Source organism: Engystomops pustulosus, unplaced genomic scaffold (assembly GCF_040894005.1).
Source record: "Engystomops pustulosus unplaced genomic scaffold, aEngPut4.maternal MAT_SCAFFOLD_48, whole genome shotgun sequence".
Taxonomy (NCBI): domain Eukaryota; kingdom Metazoa; phylum Chordata; class Amphibia; order Anura; family Leptodactylidae; genus Engystomops; species Engystomops pustulosus.
The window spans coordinates 229,452-253,386 of NW_027284965.1; the positions used below are offsets into that span (position 1 = coordinate 229,452).

General features: G+C 53.3%; 1 long non-coding RNA gene across 1 annotated transcript in view; it reads right to left on the reverse strand.

Moving 5' to 3' along the window:
- Positions 1-1,098: 1,098 nt before the first annotated feature.
- LOC140106879 (uncharacterized) overlaps positions 1,099-23,935 on the reverse strand; it is an 89,733-nt gene continuing 66,896 nt past the window's right edge. The window contains exon 5 of the long non-coding RNA XR_011850895.1: positions 1,099-1,222. This is a non-coding gene — a long non-coding RNA (uncharacterized lncRNA). The remainder of the gene's footprint in view (positions 1,223-23,935) is intronic.

A 23,935-nucleotide genomic window follows, 5' to 3' on the forward strand; every position in this document is an offset into this window, starting at 1 on the left:
ATCATATATACCCCTCACACCACAACTGACCACACTGTGCCCCCACATATATCATATATACCTTTCACACCACAACTGACCACACTGTACACCCACATATATCATATATACCCCTCACACCCCAACTGACCACACTGTGCCCCCACATAAATCATATATACCCCTCACACCACAACTGACCACACTGTGCCCCCACATATTTCATATATAACCCTCACACCACAACTGACCACACTGTGTCCCCACATATATCATATATATCCCTCACACCACAACTGACCACACTGTACCCCAACATATATATTATATGTACCCCTCACACCACAACTGATCACACTGTGCCCCAACATGTATCATATATACCCCTCACCCAACAACTGACCACACTGTGCCCCCCCATATATCATATATACCCCTCACACCACAACTGACCGCACTGTGCCCCCACATATATCATATATACCTTTCACACCACAACTGACCACAATGTGCTCCCACATATATCATATATACCCCTCACACCACAAGTGACCACACTGTACCCCCACATAAATCATATATACCCCTCACACCACAACTGACCACACTGTGCCCCCACATATATCATATATACCCCTCACTGCACATTGTGCCCGCTCTATATCATATAGCAGTGGTGGCGAACCTATGGCACGGGTGCCAGAAGTGGCACTCAGAGCCATCTCTATGGGCACCCTTGCCATCACCCCAGGGCAGTGTTCGTCAGACAGGACTTAAGGCCTCTTGCAGCCCAGGACCCTAAAAGGAAACTACAATGATAATCCAAACTTCTTCTCCTCCTTTCTACTGTATTGGTGTCCTCAGGTGCCTATACAGTTCAAACCTGCGAAAGAGCAGGGAGTAATAAGTTACTGCTTAAATTGTCGCATTGGCACTTTGCGAAAAATACATGGGTTTTGGTTGTAGTTTGGGCACTCGGTGTCTAAGAGGTTTGCCATCACTGTCATATAGGAATCTGTTCGGTGTCACTATAAGTACAGTCGGTATTATTGGATGATGGTCTGGATACATGTATATGTATAGTTTTATTTTAGATGACAATGCCACCCCCCCCCCATTCCCATGGCATCCTCATTTGCCCTCTGGTCTCTGACATATCCTGGGCAGCTGAGAGGAGCAGGATTCTGGAGACAGTCTCTCCCCGAGCTTCACACACAAGTCTGCGGAGTCTTCTGGGATATTCCTGGAAAGGAGAGAGAAATATAGAAGAGACAACGTATTAGGAAACTGCCCCCACATTGTATATACCCCACCTAACAGAGGGGTGGAGACCACCAAGACCTGGTGCCTCCTGCCCTGATACACACCCACAACACGGAGACATCAGATGACTGCAGGTATGTCTCCCACAGAAGAAACGCTGCAGAATTTGTTGTATTTATATAAAGTGTCTGTGTCCAGGAAGAATAATCTGCACCTAGAGGGGCTGTTACTGCTCAGCCGGAACATGCGCCAAATTTATTACTGCGACTCAGCAGAACTGTGCCACACGTCGTATAGTACACTGTGTGGCACTGCACATAGTACAGACTGCACAGGAGGGAGGACACTGCACATATTACAGACTGCACAGGAGGGAGGACACTGCACATAGTACAGACTGCACAGGAGGGAGGACACTGCACATATTACAGACTGCACAGGAGGGAGGACACTGCACATAGTACAGACTGCACAGGAGGAGGACACTGCACATATTACAGACTGCACAGGAGGGAGGACACTGCACATAGTACAGACTGTACAGGAGGGAGGACACTGCACATAGTACAGACTGCACAGGAGGGAGGACACTGCACATAGTACAGACTGCACAGGAGGGAGGAGACTGCACATAGTACAGACTGCCCAGGAGGAGGACACTGCACATAGGACAGACTGCACAGGAGGGAGGACACTGCACATAGTACAAACTGCACAGGAGGGAGGACACTGCACATAGTACAGACTGCACAGGAGGGAGGACACTGCACATAGTACAGACTGCACAGGAGGGAGGACACTGCACATAGTACAGACTGCACAGGAGGGAGGACACTGCACATATTAAAGACTGCACAGGAGGGAGGACACTGCACATAGTACAGACTGCACAGGAGAGAGGACACTGCACATAGTACAGACTGCACAGGAGGGAGGACACTGCACATAGTACAGACTGCACAGGAGGGAGGACACTGCACATATTACAGACTGCACAGGAGGGAGGACACTGAACATAGTACAGACTGTACAGGAGGGAGGACACTGCACATAGTACAGACTGCACAGGAGGGAGGACACTGCACATAGTACAGACTGCACAGGAGGGAGGAGACTGCACATAGTACAGACTGCCCAGGAGGAGGACACTGCACATAGGACAGACTGCACAGGAGGGAGGACACTGCACATAGTACAGACTGCACAGGAGGGAGGACACTGCACATAGTACAGACTGCACAGGAGGGAGGACACTGCACATAGTACAGACTGCACAGGAGGGAGGACACTGCACATAGTACAGACTGCACAGGAGGGAGGACACTGCACATATTAAAGACTGCACAGGAGGGAGGACACTGCACATAGTACAGACTGCACAGGAGAGAGGACACTGCACATAGTACAGACTGCACAGGAGGGAGGACACTGCACATAGTACAGACTGCACAGGAGGGAGGACACTGCACATAGTACAGACTGCACAGGAGGGAGGACACTGCACATAGTACAGACTGCACAGGAGGGAGGACACTGCACATGGGACAGACTGCACAGGAGGGAGGACACTGCACATGGGACAGACTGCACAGGAGGGAGGACACAGCGCATAGTACAGACTGCACAGGAGGAAGGAGACTGCACATAGTACAGACTGCACAGGAGGAAGGAGACTGCACATAGTACAGACTGCACAGGAGGAAGGAGACTGCACATAGTACAGACTGCACAGGAGGGGGGAGACTGCACATAGTACAGACTGCACAGGAGGGGGGAGACTGCACATAGTACAGACTGCACAGGAGAGAGGACACTGCACATAGTACAGACTGCACAGGAGGGGGACACTGCACATAGTACAGTCTGCACAGGAGAGAGGACACTGCACATAGTACAGACTGCACAGGAGAGAGGACACTGCACATAGTACAGACTGCACAGGAGGGAGGAGAATGCACATAGTACAGACTGCACAGGAGGGATGACACTGCACATAGTACAGACGGCACAGGAGGGAGGACACTTCACATAGTACAGACTGCACAGGAGGGAGGACACTGCACATAGTACAGACTACACAGGAGGGAGGACACTGCACATAGTACAGACTGCACAGGAAGGAGGAAACTGCACATAGTACAGATTGCACAGGAGGAGGACACTGCACATAGTACAGACTGTACAGGACGGAGGAAACTGCACATAGTACAGACTGCACAGGAGGGAGGACACTGCACAGGAGAGAGGAGACTGCACATAGTACAGACTGCACAGGAGAGAGGACACTGCACATAGTACAGACTGCACAGGAGGGAGGACACTGCACACAGTACAGAATGCACAGGAGGGAGGACACTGCACATAGTACAGACTGCACAGGAGGAAAGACACTGCACATAGTACAGACTGCACAGGAGGGAGGACACTGCACATAGTACAGACTGCACAGGAGGGAGGACACTGCACATAGTACAGACTGCACAGGAGGGAGGACACTGCACATAGTACAGACTGCACAGGAGGACACTGCACATAGTACAGACTGCACAGGAAGGAGGACACTGCACATAGTACAGACTGCACAGGAGGGAGGACACTGCACATAGAACAGACTGCACAGGAGGGAGGACACTGCACATAGTACAGACTGCACAGGAGGGAGGACACTGCACATAGGACAGACTGCACAGGAGGGAGGACACTGCACATAGAACAGACTGCACAGGAGGGAGGACACTGCACATAGTACAGACTGCACAGGAGGGAGGACACTGCACATAGTACAGACTGCACAGGAGGGAGGACACTGCACATAGTACAGACTGCACAGGAGGGAGGACACTGCACATAGTACAGACTGCACAGGAGGAGGACACTGCACATAGTACAGACTGCAGAGCAGGGAGGACACTGCACATAGTACAGACTGCACAGGAGGGAGGACACTGCACATAGTACAGACTGCACAGGAGGGAGGACACTGCACATAGTACAGACTGCACAGGAGGGAGGACACTGCACATAGGACAGACTGCACAGGAGGAGGACACTGCACATAGTACAGACTGCACAGGAGAGAGGACACTGCACATAGAACAGACTGCACAGGAGGGAGGACACTGCACATAGTACAGACAGCACAGGAGAGAGGACACTACACATAGAACAGACTGCACAGGAGGGAGGACACTGCAAATAGTACAGACTACACAGGAGGGAGGACACTGCACATAGTACAGACTGCACAGGAGGGAGGACACTGCACATAGTACAGACTGCACAGGAGGAGGACACTGCACAAAGTACAGACTGCACAGAAGGGAGGACTCTGCACATAGTACAGACTGCACTGGAGGGAGGACACTGCACATAGTACTGACTGCACACGAGGGAGGACACTGCACATAGTACAGACTGCACAGGAAGGAGGAAACTGCACATAGCACAGACTGTACAGGAGGGAGGACACTGCACATAGTACAGACTGCACAGGAGGAGGACAATGCACATAGTACAGACTGCACAGGAGAGAGGACACTGCACATAGTACAGACTGCACAGGAGGGAGGACATTGCACATAGTACAGACTGCACAGGAGAGAGGACACTGCAAATAGTACGGACTGTACAGAAGAGATGACACTGCACATAGTACAGACTGCACAGGAGAGAGTACACTGCACATAGTACAGACTGCACAGGAGGGAGGACACTGCACATAGTACAGACTGCACAGGAGGGAGGACACTGCACATAGTACAGACTGCACAGGAGGAGGACACTGCACATAGTACAGACTGCACAGGAGGGAGGACACTGCACATAGTACAGACTGCACAGGAGGGAGGACACTGCACATAGTACAGACTGCACAGGAGGGAGGACACTGCACATAGTACAGACTGCACAGGAGAGAGGACACTGCACATAGTACAGACTGCACAGGAGAGAGGACACTGCACATAGTACAGACTGCACAGGAGGGAGGACACTGCACATAGAACAGACTGCACAGGAGAGAGGACACTGCACATAGTACAGACTGCACAGGAGAGAGGACACTGCACATAGTACAGACTGCACAGGAGGAGGACCCTGCACATAGTACAGACTGCAAATGAGGGAGGACACTGCACACAGTACAGACTGCACAGGAGAGAAGAGACTACACAGGAGGGATGACATTGCACATAGTACAGGCTGCACAGGAGGGAGGACACTGCACATAGTACAGACTGCACAGTAGGGATGACACTGCACATAGTACAGACTGCACAGGAGAGAAGAGACTAAACAGGAAGGATGACACTGCACATAGTACAGACTGCACAGGAGGGAGGACACTGCACATAGTACAGACTGCAAATGAGGGAGGACACTGCACATAGTACAGACTGCACAGGAGAGAAGAGACTACACAGGAGGGATGACACTCCACATAGAACAGGCTGCAAAGGGGGGAGGACACTGCACATAGTACAGAATGCACAGGGGGGAGGACACTGCACATAGTACAGACTGCACAGGGGGGAGGACACTGCACATAGTACAGACTGCACAGGAGGAGGACACTGCACATAGTACAGATTGCACATGAGGAGGACACTGCACATAGTACAGACTACACATAGTACACACTGCACATAGTACAGACTGCACAAAGTACACACTGCACATACTACAGACTGCACAGGAGGAGGACACTGCACATAGTACAGACTGCACAGGAGGAAGGACACTGCACATAGTACAGACTGCACAGGAGGGAGGACACTGCACATAGTACAGACTGCACAGGAGGGAGTTCACTGCACATAGTACAGACTTCACAGGCGGGAGGACACTGCACATAGTAGAGACTGCATAGGAGGGAGGAGACTGCACATAGTAGAGACTGCACAGGAGGGAGGACACTGCACATAGTATAGACTGCACAGGAGGGAGGACACTGCACATAGTACAGACTGCACAAGAGGAGAGACACTGCACATAGTACAGACTGCACAGGAGGGAGGACGCTGCATATAGTACAGACTGCACAGGAGGAGGACACTGCACATAGTACAGACTGCACAGGAGGGAGGACACTGCACAGGAGGGAGGACACTGCACATAGTACAGACTGCACATGAGAGAGGACACTGCACATAGTACAGACTGTACAGGAGGGAGGACACTGCACATAGTACAGACTGCACAGGAGGGAGGACACTGCACATAGTACAGACTGCACAGGAGGGAGGACACTGCACATAGTACAGACTGCACAGGAGGGAGGACACTGCACATAGTACAGACTGCACAGGAGGAGGGAGGACACTGCACATAGTACAGACTGCACAGGAGGAGGGAGGACACTGCACATAGTACAGACTGCACAGGAGGGAGGACACTGCACATAGCACAGACTGCACAGGAGGGAGGACACTGCACATAGTACAGATTGCACAGGAGGAGGACACTGCACATAGTACAGATTGCACAAGAGGAGGACACTTCACATAGTACAGACTGCACATAGTACACACTGCACATAGTACAGACTGCACAAAGTACACACTGCACATACTACAGACTGCACAGGAGGAGGACACTGCACATAGTACAGACTGCACAGGAGGGAGGACACTGCACATAGTACAGACTGCACAGGAGGAAGGACACTGCACATAGTACAGACTGCACAGGAGGGAGTTCACTGCACATAGTACAGACTTCACAGGCGGGAGGACACTGCACATAGTACAGACTGCACAGGAGGGAGGACACTGCACATAGTATAGACTGTACAGGAGGGAGGACACTGCACATAGTACAGACTGCACTGGAGGGAGGACACTGCACATAGTACAGACTACACAGGAGGGAGGACACTGCACATAGTACAGACTGTATAGGAGGGAGGACACTGCACATAGTACAGACTGCACAGGAGGGAGGACACTGCACATAGTACAGACTGCACAGGAGGGAGGACACTGCACATAGTACAGACTGCACAGGAGGGAGGACACTGCACATAGTACAGACTGCACAGGAGGAGGACACTGCACATAGGACAGACTGCACAGGAGGGAGGACACTGCACATTGTACAGACTGCACAGGAGGAGGACACTGCACATAGTACAGGCTTCAAAGGAGGGAGGACACTGCACATAGTACAGACTGCACAGGAGGAGGACACTGCACATAGTACAGACTGCACAGGAGAGAGGACACTGCACATAGTACAGACTGTACAGGAGGGAGGACACTGCACACAGTACATACTGCACAGGAGGAGGACACTGCACATAGTACAGACTGCACAGGAGGAGGACACTGCACATAGTACAGACTGCACAGGAGGGAGGACACTGCACATAGTACAGACTGCACAGGAGGAGGACACTGCACATAGTACAGACTGCACAGGAGGGAGGACACTGCACATAGTACAGGCTACACAGGAGGGAGGACACTGCACATAGTACAGACTGCACAGGAGGAGGACACTGCACATAGTACAGACTGCACAGGAGGGAGGACACTGCACATAGTACAGACTGTACAGGAGAGAGGACACTGCACACAGTACAGACTGCACAGGAGAAGGACACTGCACATAGTACAGACTGCACAGGAGGAGGACACTGCACATAGTACAGACTGCACAGGAGGGAGGACACTGCACATAGTACAGACTGCACAGGAGGGAGGACACTGCACATAGTACAGACTGTATAGGAGGGAGGACACTGCACATAGTACAGACTGCACAGGAGGGAGGACACTGCACATAGTACAGACTGCACAGGAGGGAGGACACTGCACATAGTACAGGCTGCACAGGAGGGAGGACACTGCACATAGTACAGGCTGCACAGGAGGGAGGACACTGCACATAGTACAGACTGTACAGGAGGGAGGACACTGCACATAGTACAGACTGCACAGGAGGAGGACACTGCACATAGTACAGACTGCACAGGAGGAGGACACTGCACATAGTACAGACTGCACAGGAGGGAGGACACTGCACATAGTACAGACTACACAGGAGGGAGGACACTGCACATAATACAGACTACACAGGAGGGAGGAGACTGCACATAGGACAGACTGCACAGGAGGGAGGACACTGCACATAGTACAGACAGCACAGGAGGAGGACACTGCACATAGGACAGACTGCACAGGAGGGAGGACACTGCACATAGTACAGACTGCACAGGAGGGAGGACACTGCACATAGTACAGACTGCACAGGAGGAGGACACTGCACATAGTACAGACTGCACAGGAGCGAGGACACTGCACATAGTACAGGCTTCACAGGAGGGAGGACACTGCACATAGTACAGACTGCACAGGAGGAGGACACTGCACATAGTACAGACTGCACAGGAGAGAGGACACTGCACATAGTACAGACTGTACAGGAGGGAGGACACTGCACACAGTACATACTGCACAGGAGAAGGACACTGCACATAGTACAGACTGTATAGGAGGGAGGACACTGCACATAGTACAGACTGCACAGGAGGGAGGACACTGCACATAGTACAGGCTGCACAGGAGGGAGGACACTCCACATAGGACAGACTGCACAGGAGGAGGACACTGCACATAGTACAGACTACACAGGAGGGAGGACACTGCACATAGTACAGACTGCACAGGAGGGAGGACACTGCACATAGTACAGACTGTACAGGAGGGAGGACACTGCACACAGTACAGACTGCACAGGAGAAGGACACTGCACATAGTACAGACTGCACAGGAGGAGGACACTGCACATAGTACAGACTGCACAGGAGGGAGGACACTGCACATAGTACAGACTGTACAGGAGGGAGGACACTGCACATAGTACAGACTGCACAGGAGGGAGGACACTGCACATAGTACAGACTGCACAGGAGAGGGGACATTGCACATAGTACAGACTGCACAGGAGGGAGGACACTGCACATAGTACAGACTGCACAGGAGGACGGAGGACACTGCACATAGTACAGACTGCACAGGAGGGAGGACACTGCACATAGTACAGAGTGCACAGGAGGACGGAGGACACTGCACATAGTACAGACTGCACAGGAGGGAGGACTCTGCACATAGTACAGACTGCACAGGAGGGAGGACACTGCACATAGTACAGACTGTATAGGAGGGAGGACACTGCACATAGTACAGACTGCACAGGAGGGAGGACACTGCACATAGTACAGACTGCACAGGAGGGAGGACACTGCACATAGTACAGACTGCACAGGAGGAGGACACTGCACATAGTACAGACTGCACAGGAGGGAGGACACTGCACATAGTACAGACTGCACAGGAGGAGGACACTGCACATAGTACAGACTGTACAGGAGGGAGGACACTGCACATAGTACAGACTGCACAGGAGGGAGGACACTGCACATAGTACAGACTGCAAAGGAGGGAGGACACTGCACATAGTACAGACTGTACAGGAGGGAGGACACTGCACACAGTACAGACTGCACAGGAGAAAGACACTGCACATAGTACAGACTGCACAGGAGGAGGACACTGCACATAGTACAGACTGCACAGGAGGGAGGACACTACACATAGTACAGACTGCACAGGAGGGAGGACACTGCACATAGTACAGACTGTATAGGAGGGAGGGCACTGCACATAGTACAGACTGCACAGGAGGGAGGACACTGCACATAGTACAGACTGCACAGGAGGGAGGACACTGCACATAGTACAGACTGCACAGGAGGGAGGACACTGCACATAGTACAGACTGCACAGGAGGGAGGACACTGCACATAGTACAGACTGCATAGGAGGAGGACACTGCACATAGTACAGACTGCACAGGAGAGAGGACACTGCACATAGTACAGACTGTACAGGAGGGAGGACACTGCACACAGTACATACTGCACAGGAGAAGGACACTGCACATAGTACAGACTGCACAGGAGGAGGACACTGCACATAGTACAGACTGCACAGGAGGGAGGACACTGCACATAGTACAGACTGTATAGGGGGGAGGACACTGCACATAGTACAGACTGCACAGGAGGGAGGACACTGCACATAGTACAGGCTGCACAGGAGGGAGGACACTCCACATAGGACAGACTGCACAGGAGGAGGACACTGCACATAGTACAGACTGCACAGGAGGGAGGACACTGCACATAGTACAGGCTACACAGGAGGGAGGACACTGCACATAGTACAGACTGCACAGGAGGAGGACACTGTACATAGTACAGACTGCACAGGAGGGAGGACACTGCACATAGTACAGACTGTACAGGAGGGAGGACACTGCACACAGTACAGACTGCACAGAAGAAGGACACTGCACATAGTACAGACTGCACAGGAGGGAGGACACTGCACATAGTACAGACTGCACAGGAGGGAGGACACTGCACATAGTACAGACTGCACAGGAGGAGGACACTGCACATAGTACAGACTGCACAGGAGGAGGACACTGCACATAGTACAGACTGCACAGGAGGGAGGACACTGCACATAGTACAGACTGCACAGGAGGAATGACACTGCACATAGTACAGACTGTATAGGAGGGAGGACACTGCACATAGTACAGACTGCACAGGAGGGAGGACACTGCACATAGTACAGACTGCACAGGAGGGAGGACACTGCACATAGTACAGGCTGCACAGGAGGGAGGACACTGCACATAGTACAGACTGTACAGGAGGGAGGACACTGCACATAGTACAGACTGCACAGGAGGGAGGACACTGCACATAGTACAGACTACACAGGAGGGAGGACACTGCACATAGTACAGACTGTATAGGAGGGAGGACACTGCACATAGTACAGACTGCACAGGAGGAGGACACTGCACATAGTACAGACTGCACAGGAGGAGGACACTGCACATAGTACAGACTGTACAGGAGGGAGGACACTGCACATAGTACAGACTGCACAGGAGGGAGGACACTGCACATAGTACAGACTGTACAGGAGGGAGGACACTGCACTCAGTACAGACTGCACAGGAGAAGGACACTGCACATAGTACAGACTGCACAGGAGGAGGACACTGCACATAGTACAGACTGCACAGGAGGGAGGACACTACACATAGTACAGACTGCACAGGAGGGAGGACACTGCACATAGTACAGACTGTATAGGAGGGAGGACACTGCACATAGTACAGACTGCACAGGAGGGAGGACACTGCACATAGTACAGACTGCACAGGAGGGAGGACACTGCACATAGTACAGACTGCACAGGAGGGAGGACACTGCACATAGTACAGACTGCACAGGAGGGAGGACACTGCACATAGTACAGACTGCACAGGAGGGAGGACACTGCACATAGTACAGACTGCACAGGAGGAGGACACTGCACATAGGACAGACTGCACAGGAGGGAGGACACTGCACATAGTACAGATTGCACAGGAGGAGGACACTGCACATAGTACAGACTGCACAGGAGGGAGGACACTGCACATAGTATAGACTGCACAGGAGGAGGACACTGCACATAGTACAGGCTGCACAGGAGGGAGGACACTGCACATAGTACAGACTGCACAGGAGGGGGGCCACTGCACATAGTACAGGCTGCACAGGAGGGAGGACACTGCGCATAGTACAGACTGCACAGGAGGAAGGAGACTGCACATAGTACAGACTGCACAGGAGGGAGGACACTGCACATAGTACAGACTACACAGGAGGGAGGACACTGCACATAATACAGACTACACAGGAGGGAGGACACTGCACATAGTACAGACTGCACAGGAGGAGGACACTGCACATAGTACAGACTGCACAGGAGGGAGGACACTGCACATAGTACAGACTGCACAGGAGGGAGGACACTGCACATAGTAGAGACTGCACAGGAGGGAGGACACTGCACATAGTACAGACTGCACAGGAGGAGGACACTGCACATAGTACAGACTGCACAGGAGGGAGGACACTACACATAGTACAGACTGCACAGGAGGGAGGACACTGCACATAGTACAGACTGTATAGGAGGGAGGACACTGCACATAGTACAGACTGCACAGGAGGGAGGACACTGCACATAGTACAGACTGCACAGGAGGGAGGACACTGCACATAGTACAGACTGCACAGGAGGGAGGACACTGCACATAGTACAGACTGCACAGGAGGAGGACACTGCACATAGGACAGACTGCACAGGAGGGAGGACACTGCACATAGTACAGATTGCACAGGAGGAGGACACTGCACATAGTACAGACTGCACAGGAGGGAGGACACTGCACATAGTATAGACTGCACAGGAGGAGGACACTGCACATAGTACAGGCTGCACAGGAGGGAGGACACTGCACATAGTACAGACTGCACAGGAGAGAGGACACTGCACATAGTACAGACTGCACAGGAGGGAGGACACTGCACATAGTACAGACTGCACAGGAGGAGGACACTGCACATAGTACAGACTGCACAGGAGGGAGGACACTGCACATAGTACAGACTACACAGGAGGAGGACACTGCACATAGTACAGACTTAACAGGAGGAAGGACACTGCACATAGTACAGACTGCACAGGAGGAGGACACTGCACATAGTACAGACTGCACAGGAGGGAGGACACTGCACATAGTACAGACTACACAGGATGGAGGACACTGCACATAGTACAGACTGCACAGGAGTGAGGACACAGCACATAGTACAGACTGCACAGGAGGGAGGACACTGCACATAGTACAGACTGCACAGGAGAAGGACACTGCACATAGTACAGACTGCACAGGAGGAGGACACTGCACATAGTACAGACTGCACAGGAGGAGGACACTGCACATAGTACAGACTGCACAGGAGGGAGGACACTGCACATAGTACAGACTGCACAGGAGAGAGGACACTGCACATAGTACAGACTGCACAGGAGGGAGGAGACTGCACATAGTACAGACTGCACAGGAGGAGGACACTGCACATAGTACAGACTGCACAGAAGGGAGGACACTGCACATAGTACAGACTGCACAGGAGAGAGGACACTGCACATAGTACAGACTGCACAGGAGGGAGGACACTGCACATAGTACAGACTGCACAGGGGGGAGGACACTGCACATAGTACAGACTGCACAGGAGGGAGGACACTGCACATAGTACAGACTGCACAGGAGGGAGGACACTGCACATAGTACAGACTGCACAGGAGGAGGATACTGCACATAGTACAGACTGCACAGGAGGGAGGACACTGCGCATAGTACAGACTGCACAGGAGGGAGGACACTGCACATAGTACAGACTACACAGGAGGGAAGACACTGCACATAGTACAGACTGCACAGGAGGAGGACACTGCACATAGTACAGACTGCACAGGAGGAGGACACTGCACATAGTACAGACTGCACAGGAGGGAGGACACTGCACATAGTACAGACTGCACAGGAGGAGGACACTGCACATAGTACAGACTGCACAGGAGGGAGGACACTGCACATAGTACAGACTACACAGGAGGGAGGACACTGCACATAGTACAGACTGCACAGGAGGGAGGACACTGCACATAGTACAGACTGCACAGGAGGAGGACACTGCACATAGTACAGACTGTACAGGAGGGAGGACACTGCACATAGTACAGACTACACAGGAGGGAGGACACTGCACATAGTACAGACTGCACAGGAGAGAGGACACTGCACATAGTACAGACTGCGCAGGAGGGAGGACACTGCACATAGTACAGACTGCGCAGGAGGGAGGACACTGCCCATAGTACAGACTGCACAGAAGGGAGGAGAATGCACACAGTACAGACTGCACAGGAGGGAGGAGACTGCACATAGTACAGACTGCACAGGAGGAGGACACTGCCCATAGTACAGACTGCACAGAAGGGAGGAGAATGCACACAGTACAGACTGCACAGGAGGGAGGAGACTGCACATAGTACAGACTGCACAGGAGGAGGACACTGCACATAGTACAGACGGCACAGGAGAGAAGAGACTACACAGGTGAGTAGAAACTGCACAGGAGGGTATAGACTGCATAGGAAAGTACAGACTGTACTATGTATGATAAATCCGAGCCAATGGGGCTCATTTACGAAGGGTCCAAACGTCGCACTTTCGTCGGGTTTCCCAAATTGTGCTGTTCCCCTTAGTTGTATATGTTGTTATTCTACTGTTTACATTACTGTATTTTGTTCTACCTCGGTGGCTGAGTGAGTAGCACTTCTGCCTTGCAGCACTGGAGTCATGGGTTCGAATCCCACCCAGGTCAACATCTGCAAAGAGTTTGTATGTTCTCTCCGTGTTTGCGTGGGTTTCCTCCCACACTTCAAAACATACTGTTAGGTTGTTTAGATTGTGAGCCCCATGGGGACAGGGACCAATTTGAAATGCTTTGTGCAGCGCTGCGTAATCTGTGTGCGCTATATAAATAAAGAATTATTATTATTACCTCCATTATATGTGATATATTGGGGCTATGCTGCCATCTGCTGGTCAGGATGCACATGCGCTCCCTCTGCTTGTTTTTATACGTTTTTTCTAAGTGGGAGTGGTTTTGGAGCCCTGTACCCTGTTATTTCCTGTGGCAGCCATCTTCGGTTGCCTGTAACTGGGAACACACGTGTTTTGGGCTACAGAAGCATCAAATTCTGACCAGCAGCTCAGATCTCTGTATTACAGAAGCGTATATCATCTTCAAGACTCATCAATCACCAGCCTCAACAATCTCAGAGCCACACAACACTGTATCTGTGACTATCGCTGTATCTGTGACTATCGCTGTATCTGAGGTAATAAACCAGGTCCTGCTTCACATCACTGATTCCTGCATCTTATCTCCTGCATCTGAGCTCTGGTCCTGTCTGCTCCACATTCTGGATACGAAGGTAGGAAAGGTTCCCAGTTACTATCTACTAGACAGTTACACCTTCAATCGCCTTGTGTGGGGACAGAACACAAATACTTCCGATTTTCGCCAAATTGCTCCGGGATTTTGGCGCATGCGATCGACTTTCACGCGACCAAAATTGGGGTGTGTGGCCGTTGGACAACCCGACGGATTCGGAAAAACCGCATAATTTAAAAAAGAATTTGAGTTGCAAGATCACACACTCACATGCACCAGGAAGAAAAAAGTGAACTCCGGTGGACCTCGGCGCAGCAGCGACACCTGCTGGATATCGGGCGCACAAACTCAGTGAATCACCGGAAGACCCGAATCCTCGTGGAGAACGTGCCGCTGGATCGCGACAGGACCGGGTAAATAAATGAGCCCCAATGTGTCCAGTCACTGACATGCAGGTAGCAGAGGTTACAAGAGAGCACACGGGGTACAGGCTCTGGGGGCCTAGACATGACCAGGAGAGAGGAGCTTTACAAGGTCAAGACTCTCCCACTGTTTTGTTGTCCTCTATCCAGACGCATTTCTTCTCCTGTAAATTAGAATTCATGGGAAGAACAGGAAGCTATTTTTTGTGGTGACAGTAGATGATTTAGGGGTCAATGCTGCTTGTTCATTCCTGCTGTCATTCTGTGGGTCTATACTTAATGTCTGGCCTGAGTGTCATCCTTCTGGCACCTGCGGGTAAGGTGGGGCAGGGCTTTATTTGACACTGGGCACCGTGCACAGGGCGGCGAGCGGAGGAGGCTGTGGAACCTGAATGACCGCTCCATTGGGGGGAGGCGAGCAATAAGCTTCCTAGGCACATGAATAATCAACACAATAGGGGGTCATTTACTAAGAGTCTCGCGGCCGCATTTTCGTCGGGTTTCCCGACTTTTCAGGGATCGCGCGGAGGGATTGTGTCGGACGCGATCGTATTGTCTTACAATCGTTCCGGCTTTCACGCAACACAAATCAGGGGGCATGCTGTCAGACGATCCAGCGGATTTTAGACTATGTGCAGGATTTAACACTTAAATGTGTGTCGCAAGCCAAGCAATTACATGCACCAGGAAGAAGAAGGTGAACTCCAGGGACCTGAGCGGGGAAGTGACACATGCAGGATCTCAGGTGCAGGATCTTAGTGACTCCCCGCACAGAACATTATACACGGACAATGCACTTACATGCACCAGGAAGAAGAAGGTGAACTCCGGGGACCTGAGCGGGGAAGTGACACATGCAGGATATCGGGTGCAGAATATTAGTGACTCCCCGCACAGCGCATTATACACGGACAATGCACTCACATGCACCAGGAAGAAGAAGGTGAACTCCAGGGACCTGAGCGGGGAAGTGACACATGCAGGATATCAGGCGCAGGATCTTAGTGACTCCCCGCACAGCGCATTATACACGGACAATGCACTTACATGCACCAGGAAGAAGAAGGTGAACTCCGGGGACCTGAGCGGGGAAGCGGCACATGCAGGATATCGGGCGCAGGATCTTAGTGACTCCCCGCACAGCACATTATACACGGACAATGCACTTACATGCACCAGGAAGAAGAAGGTGAACTCCGGGACCTGAGCGGGGAAGCGACACATGCAGGATATCGGGCGCAGGATCTTAGTGACTCCCCGCACAGCGCATTATACACGGACAATGCACTTACATGCACCAGGAAGAAGAAGGTGAACTCCGGGGACCTGAGCGGGGAAGCGTCACATGCAGGATATCGGGCACAGGATCTTAATGACTCCCCGCACAGCGCATTATACACGGACAATGCACTTACATGCACCAGGAAGAAGAAGGTGAACTCCGGGGACCTGAGTGGGGAAGAGACCCATGCAGGATATCGGGTGCAGGATCTTAGTGACTCCCCGCACAGCGCATTATACACGGACAATGCACTTACATGCAGCAGGAAGAAGAAGGTGAACTCCGGTGACCTGAGCGGGGAAGCGACACATGCAGGATATCAGGTGCAGGATCTTAGTGACTCCCCGCACAGCGCATTATACATGGACAATGCACTTACATGCACCAGGAAGAAGAAGGTGAACTCCGGGGACCTGAGCGGGGAAGCGACACATGCAGGATATCAGGCACAGGATCTTAGTGACTCCCCGCATAGCACATTATACATGGACAATGCACTTACATGCACCAGGAAGAAGAAGGTGAACTGCGGGGACCTGAGCGGGGAAGCGACACATGCAGGATATCAGGTGCAGGATCTTAGTGACTCTCCGCACAGCGCATTATACACTGACAATGCACTTACATGCACCAGGAAGAAGAAGGTGAACTCCAGGGACCTGAGTGGGGAAGCGACACATGCAGGATATCGGATGCAGGATCTTAGTGACTCCCCGCACAGCGCATTATACACGGACAATGCACTTACATGCACCAGGAAGAAGAAGGTGATCTCCAGGGACCTGAGCGGGGAAGCGACACATGCAGGATATTGGGCGCAGGATCTTAGTGACTCCCCGCACAGCGCATTATACACAGACAATGCACTTACATGCACCAGGAAGAAGAAGGTGAACCCCGGGGACCTGAGCGGGGAAGTGACACATGCAGGATATTGGGCGCAGGATCTTAGTGACTCCCCGCACAGCGCATTATACACGGACAATGCACTTACATGCACCAGGAAGAAGAAGGTGAACTCCGGGGACCTGAGCGGGGAAGCGACACATGCAGGATATCAGGCGCAGGATCTTAGTGACTCCCCGCACAGCGCATTATACACGGACAATGCACTTACATGCACCAGGAAGAAGAAAGTGAACTCCGGGGACCTGAGCGGGGAAGCGACACATGCAGGATATCGGGCGCAGACTCTTATTGACTCCTCGCACAGCGCATTATACACGGACAATGCACTTACATGCACCAGGAAGAAGAAGGTGAACTCTGGGGACCTGAGCGGGGAAGCGACACATGCAGGATATCGGGTGCAGGATCTTAGTGACTCCCCGCACAGCGCATTATACACGGACAATGCACTTACATACAGCAGGAAGAAGAAGGTGAACTCCGGGGACCTGAGCGGGGAAGTGACACATGCAGGATATCGGGCGCAGGATCTTAGTGACTCCCCGCACAGCGCATTATACATGGACAATGCACTTACATGCACCAGGAAGAAGGAGGTGAACTCCAGGGACCTGAGCGGGGAAGTGACACATGCAGGATATCGGGCGCAGGATCTTAGTGACTCCCCGCACAGCGCATTATACATGGACAATGCACTTACATGCACCAGGAAGAAGGAGGTGAACTCCGGGGACCTGAGCGGGGAAGTGACACGTAGGATATTGGGCGCAGGATCTTAGTGACTCCCCGCACAGCGCATTATACACGGACAATGCACTTACATGCACCAGGAAGAAGAAGGTGAACTCCGGGGACCTGAGCGGGGAAGTGACACATGCAGGATATCGGGGGCAGGATCTTAGTGACTCCCCGCACAGCGCATTATACACGAACAATGCACTTACATGCACCAGGAAGAAGAAGGTGAACTCCGGGGACCTGAGCGGGGAAGTGACACATGCAGGATATCGGGCGCAGGATCTTAGTGACTCCCCGCACAGCGCATTATACACGGACAATGCACTTACATGCACCAGGAAGAAGAAGGTGAACTCCAGGGACCTGAGCGGGGAAGCGACACATGCAGGATATCGGGCACAGGATCTTAGTGACTCCCCGCACAGCGCATTATACACGGACAATGCACTTACATGCACCAGGAAGAAGAAGGTGAACTCCGGGGACCTGAGCGGGGAAGCGACACATGCAGGATATCGGGTGCAGGATCTTAGTGACTCCCCGCACAGCGCATTATACACGGACAATGCACTTACATGCACCAGGAAGAAGAAGGTGAACTCCAGGGACCTGAGCGGGGAAGTGACACATGCAGGATATCGGCCGCACGATCTTAGTGACTCCCCGCACAGCGCATTATACACGGACAATGCACTTACATGCACCAGGAAGAAGAAGGAGAACTCCGGGGACCTGAGCGGGGAAGTGACACATGCAGGATATCGGATGCAGGATCTTAGTGAGTCCCCGCACAGTGCATTATACACGGACAATGCACTTACATGCACCAGGAAGAATAAGGTGAACTCAAGGGACCTGAGCGGGGAAGCGACATATGCAGTATATCGGGTGCAGGATCTTAGTGACTCCCCACACAGCGCATTATACACGAACAATGCACTTACATGCACCAGGAAGAATAAGGTGAACTCAAGGGACCTGAGCGGGGAAGCGACATATGCAGTATATCGGGTGCAGGATCTTAGTGACTCCCCACACAGCGCATTATACACGAACAATGCACTTACATGCACCAGGAAGAAGAAGGTGAACTCCGGGGACCTGAGCGGGGAAGCGACACATGCAGGATATCGGGCGCACGATCTTAGTGACCCCCCGCACAGCGCATTATATACGGACAATGCACTTACATGCACCTGGAAGAAGAAGGTGAACTCCGGGGACCTGAGCGGGGAAGTGAAATATGCAGGATATCAGGTGCACGATCTTAGTGACTCCCCGCACAGCGCATTATACACGGACAATGCACTTACATGCACCAGGAAGAAGAAGGTGAACTCCAGGGACCTGAGCGGGGAAGCGACATATGCAGTATATCGGGTGCACGATCTTAGTGACTCCCCGCACAGCGCATTATACACGGACAATGCACTTACATGCACCAGGAAGAAGAAGCTGAACTCCGGGGACCTGAGCGGGGAAGCGACATATGCAGTATATCGGGTGCACGATCTTAGTGACTCCCCGCACAGCGCATTATACACGGACAATGCACTTACATGCACCAGGAAGAAGAAGGTGAACTCCGGGGACCTGAGCGGGGAAGCGACACATGCAGGATATCGGGGGCAGGATCTTAGTGACTCCCCGCACAGCGCATTATACACGGACAATGCACTTACATGCACCAGGAAGAAGAAGGTGAACTCCGGGGACCTGAGCGGGGCAGTGACACATGCAGAATATCGGACACAGGATCTTAGTGACTCCCCGCACAGCGCATTATACACGGACAATGCACTTACATGCACCAGGAAGAAGAAGGTGAACTCCTGGGACCTGAGCGGGGAAGCGACACATGCAGGAAATCAGGCGCACGATCTTAGTTACTCCCCGCACAGCGCATTATACACGGACAATGCACTTACATGCACCAGGAAGAAGAAGGTGAACTTCGGGGACCTGAGCGGGGAAGCGACACATGCAGGATATCGGGCGCACGATCTCCCATCTCCCCTCCTGCAGTGATAGGTGACCCCCATCTCCCCCTCCTGCAGTGATGGGTGACCCCCATCTCCCTCCTGCAGTGATAGGTGACCCCCATCTCCCCTCCTGCAGTGATAGGTGACCCCCATCTCCCTCCTGCAGTGATAGGTGACCCCCATCTCCCTCCTGCAGTGATAGGTGACCCCCATCTCCCCTCCTGCAGTGATAGGTGACCCCCATCTCCCCTCCTGCAGTGATAGGTGACTCCCATCTCCCTCCTGCAGTGAAAGGTGACTCCCATCCCCCTCCTGCAGTGATAGGTCACCCCTATCTCCCCTCCTGCAGTGATAGGTCACCCCCATCTCCCCTCCTGCAGTGATAGGTGACTCCCATCTCCCTCCTGCAGTGATAGGTGACTCCCATCTCCCCTCCTGCAGTGATAGGTGACTCCCATCCCCCTCCTGCAGTGATAGGTGACCCCCATCTCCCCTCCTGCAGTGATAGGTGACCCCCATCTCCCCTCCTGCAGTGATAGGTGACCCCCATCTCCCTCCTGCAGTGATAGGTGACCCCCATTTCCCCTCCTGCAGTGATAGGTGACCCCCATCTCCCTCCTGCAGTGATAGGTGACCCCCATCTCCCCTCCTGCAGTGATAGGTGACTCCCATCTCCCCTCCTGCAGTGATAGGTGACCCCCATCCCCCTCCTGCAGTGATAGGTGACCCCCATCTCCCCTCCTGCAGTGATAGGTGACCCCCATCTCCCTCCTGCAGTGATAGGTGACTCCCATCTCCCTCCTGCAGTGATAGGTGACCCCCATCTCCCCCCTGCAGTGATAGGTGACCCCCATCTCCCTCCTGCAGTGATAGGTGACCCCCATCTCCCCTCCTGCAGTGATAGGTGACTCCCATCTCCCCTCCTGCAGTGATAGGTGACTCCCATCTCCCCTCCTGCAGTGATAGGTGACCCCCATCTCCCTCCTGCAGTGATAGGTGACTCCCATCTCCCTCCTGCAGTGATAGGTGACCCCCATCTCCCCTCCTGCAGTGATAGGTGACCCCCATCTCCCCTCCTGCAGTGATAGGTGACCCCCATCTCCCCTCCTGCAGTGATAGGTGACTCCCATCTCCCCTCCTGCAGTGATTGGTGACCCCCATCTCCCCTCCTGCAGTGATAGGTGACTCCCATCTCCCCTCCTGCAGTGATAGGTGACCCCCATCTCCCCTCCTGCAGTGATAGGTGACTCCCATCTCCCTCCTGCAGTGATAGGTGACTCCCATCTCCCCTCCTGCAGTGATAGGTGACCCCCATCTCCCCTCCTGCAGTGATAGGTGACCCCCATCTCCCCTCCTGCAGTGATAGGTGACCCCCATCTCCCTCCTGCAGTGATAGGTGACTCCCATCTCCCTCCTGCAGTGATAGGTGACCCCCATCTCCCTCCTGCAGTGATAGGTGACCCCCCATCTCCCCTCCTGCAGTGATAGGTGACCCCCATCTCCCTCCTGCAGTGATAGGTGACCCCCATCTCCCTCCTGCAGTGATAGGTGACCCCCATCTCCCTCCTGCAGTGATAGGTGACTCCCATCTCCCCTCCTGCAGTGATAGGTGACCCCCATCTCCCTCCTGCAGTGATAGGTGACCCCCATCCCACTCCTGCAGTGATAGGTGACTCCCATCTCCCTCCTGCAGTGATAGGTGACTCCCATCTCCCTCCTGCAGTGATAGGTGACCCCCATCTCCCTCCTGCAGTGATGGGTGACCCCCATCTCCCTCCTGCAGTGATAGGTGACCCCCATCTCCCTCCTGCAGTGATAGGTGACTCCCATCTCCCCTCCTGCAGTGATAGGTGACCCCCATCTCCCCTCCTGCAGTGATAGGTGACCCCCATCTCCCTCCTGCAGTGATAGGTGACTCCCATCTCCCTCCTGCAGTGATAGGTGACTCCCATCTCCCTCCTGCAGTGATAGGTGACTCCCATCCCCCTCCTGCAGTGATAGGTGACTCCCATCTCCCTCCTGCAGTGATAGGTGACCCCCATCTCCCTCCTGCAGTGATATGTGACCCCCATCTCCCTCCTGCAGTGATAGGTGACCCCCATCTCCCTCCTGCAGTGATATGTGACCCCCATCTCCCTCCTGCAGTGATAGGTGACCCCCATCTCCCCTCCTGCAGTGATAGGTGACCCCCATCTCCCCTCCTGCAGTGATAGGTGACCCCCATCTCCCCTCCTGCAGTGATAGGTGACTCCCATCTCCCCTCCTGCAGTGATAGGTGACCCCCATCTCCCTCCTGCAGTGATATGTGACCCCCATCTCCCTCCTGCAGTGATAGGTGACTCCCATCTCCCCTCCTGCAGTGATAGGTGACCCCCATCTCCCCTCCTGCAGTGATAGGTCACCCCCATCTCCCCTCCTGCAGTGATAGGTGACCCCCATCCCCCTCCTGCAGTGATAGGTGACTCCCATCTCCCTCCTGCAGTGATAGGTGACCCCCATCTCCCTCCTGCAGTGATAGGTGACCACCATCTCCCCTCCTGCAGTGATAGGTGACCCCCATCTCCCTCCTGCAGTGATAGGTGACCCCCATCTCCCCTCCTGCAGTGATAGGTGACCCCCATCTCCCCTCCTGCAGTGATAGGTGACCCCCATCTCCCTCCTGCAGTGATAGGTGACTCCCATCTCCCTCCTGCAGTGATAGGTCACCCCCATCTCCCCTCCTGCAGTGATAGGTCACCCCCATCTCCCCTCCTGCAGTGATAGGTGACCCCCATCTCCCCTCCTGCAGTGATAGGTGACCCCCATCTCCCCTCCTGCAGTGATAGGTGACCCCCATCTCCCTCCTGCAGTGATAGGTGACCCCCATCTCCCCTCCTGCAGTGATAGGTGACCCCCATCTCCCTCCTGCAGTGATAGGTGACCCCCATCTCCCTCCTGCAGTGATAGGTGACCCCCATCTCCCTCCTGCAGTGATAGGTGACCCCCATCTCCCCTCCTGCAGTGATAGGTGACCCCCATCTCCCCCTCCTGCAGTGATAGGTGACCCCCATCTCCCCCTCCTGCAGTGATAGGTGACCCCCATCTCCCCCTCCTGCAGTGATAGGTGACCCCCATCTCCCCTCCTGCAGTGATAGGTGACCCCCATCTCCCCTCCTGCAGTGATAGGTGACCCCCATCTCCCTCCTGCAGTGATAGGTGACCCCCATCTCCCCTCCTGCAGTGATAGGTGACCCCCATCTCCCCTCCTGCAGTGATAGGTGACCCCCATCTCCCCTCCTGCAGTGATAGGTGACCCCCATCTCCCTCCTGCAGTGATAGGTGACCCCCATCTCCCCTCCTGCAGTGATAGGTCACCCCCATCTCCCCTCCTGCAGTGATAGGTGACCCCCATCTCCCCTCCTGCAGTGATAGGTGACCCCCATCTCCCTCCTGCAGTGATAGGTGACTCCCATCTCCCCTCCTGCAGTGATAGGTG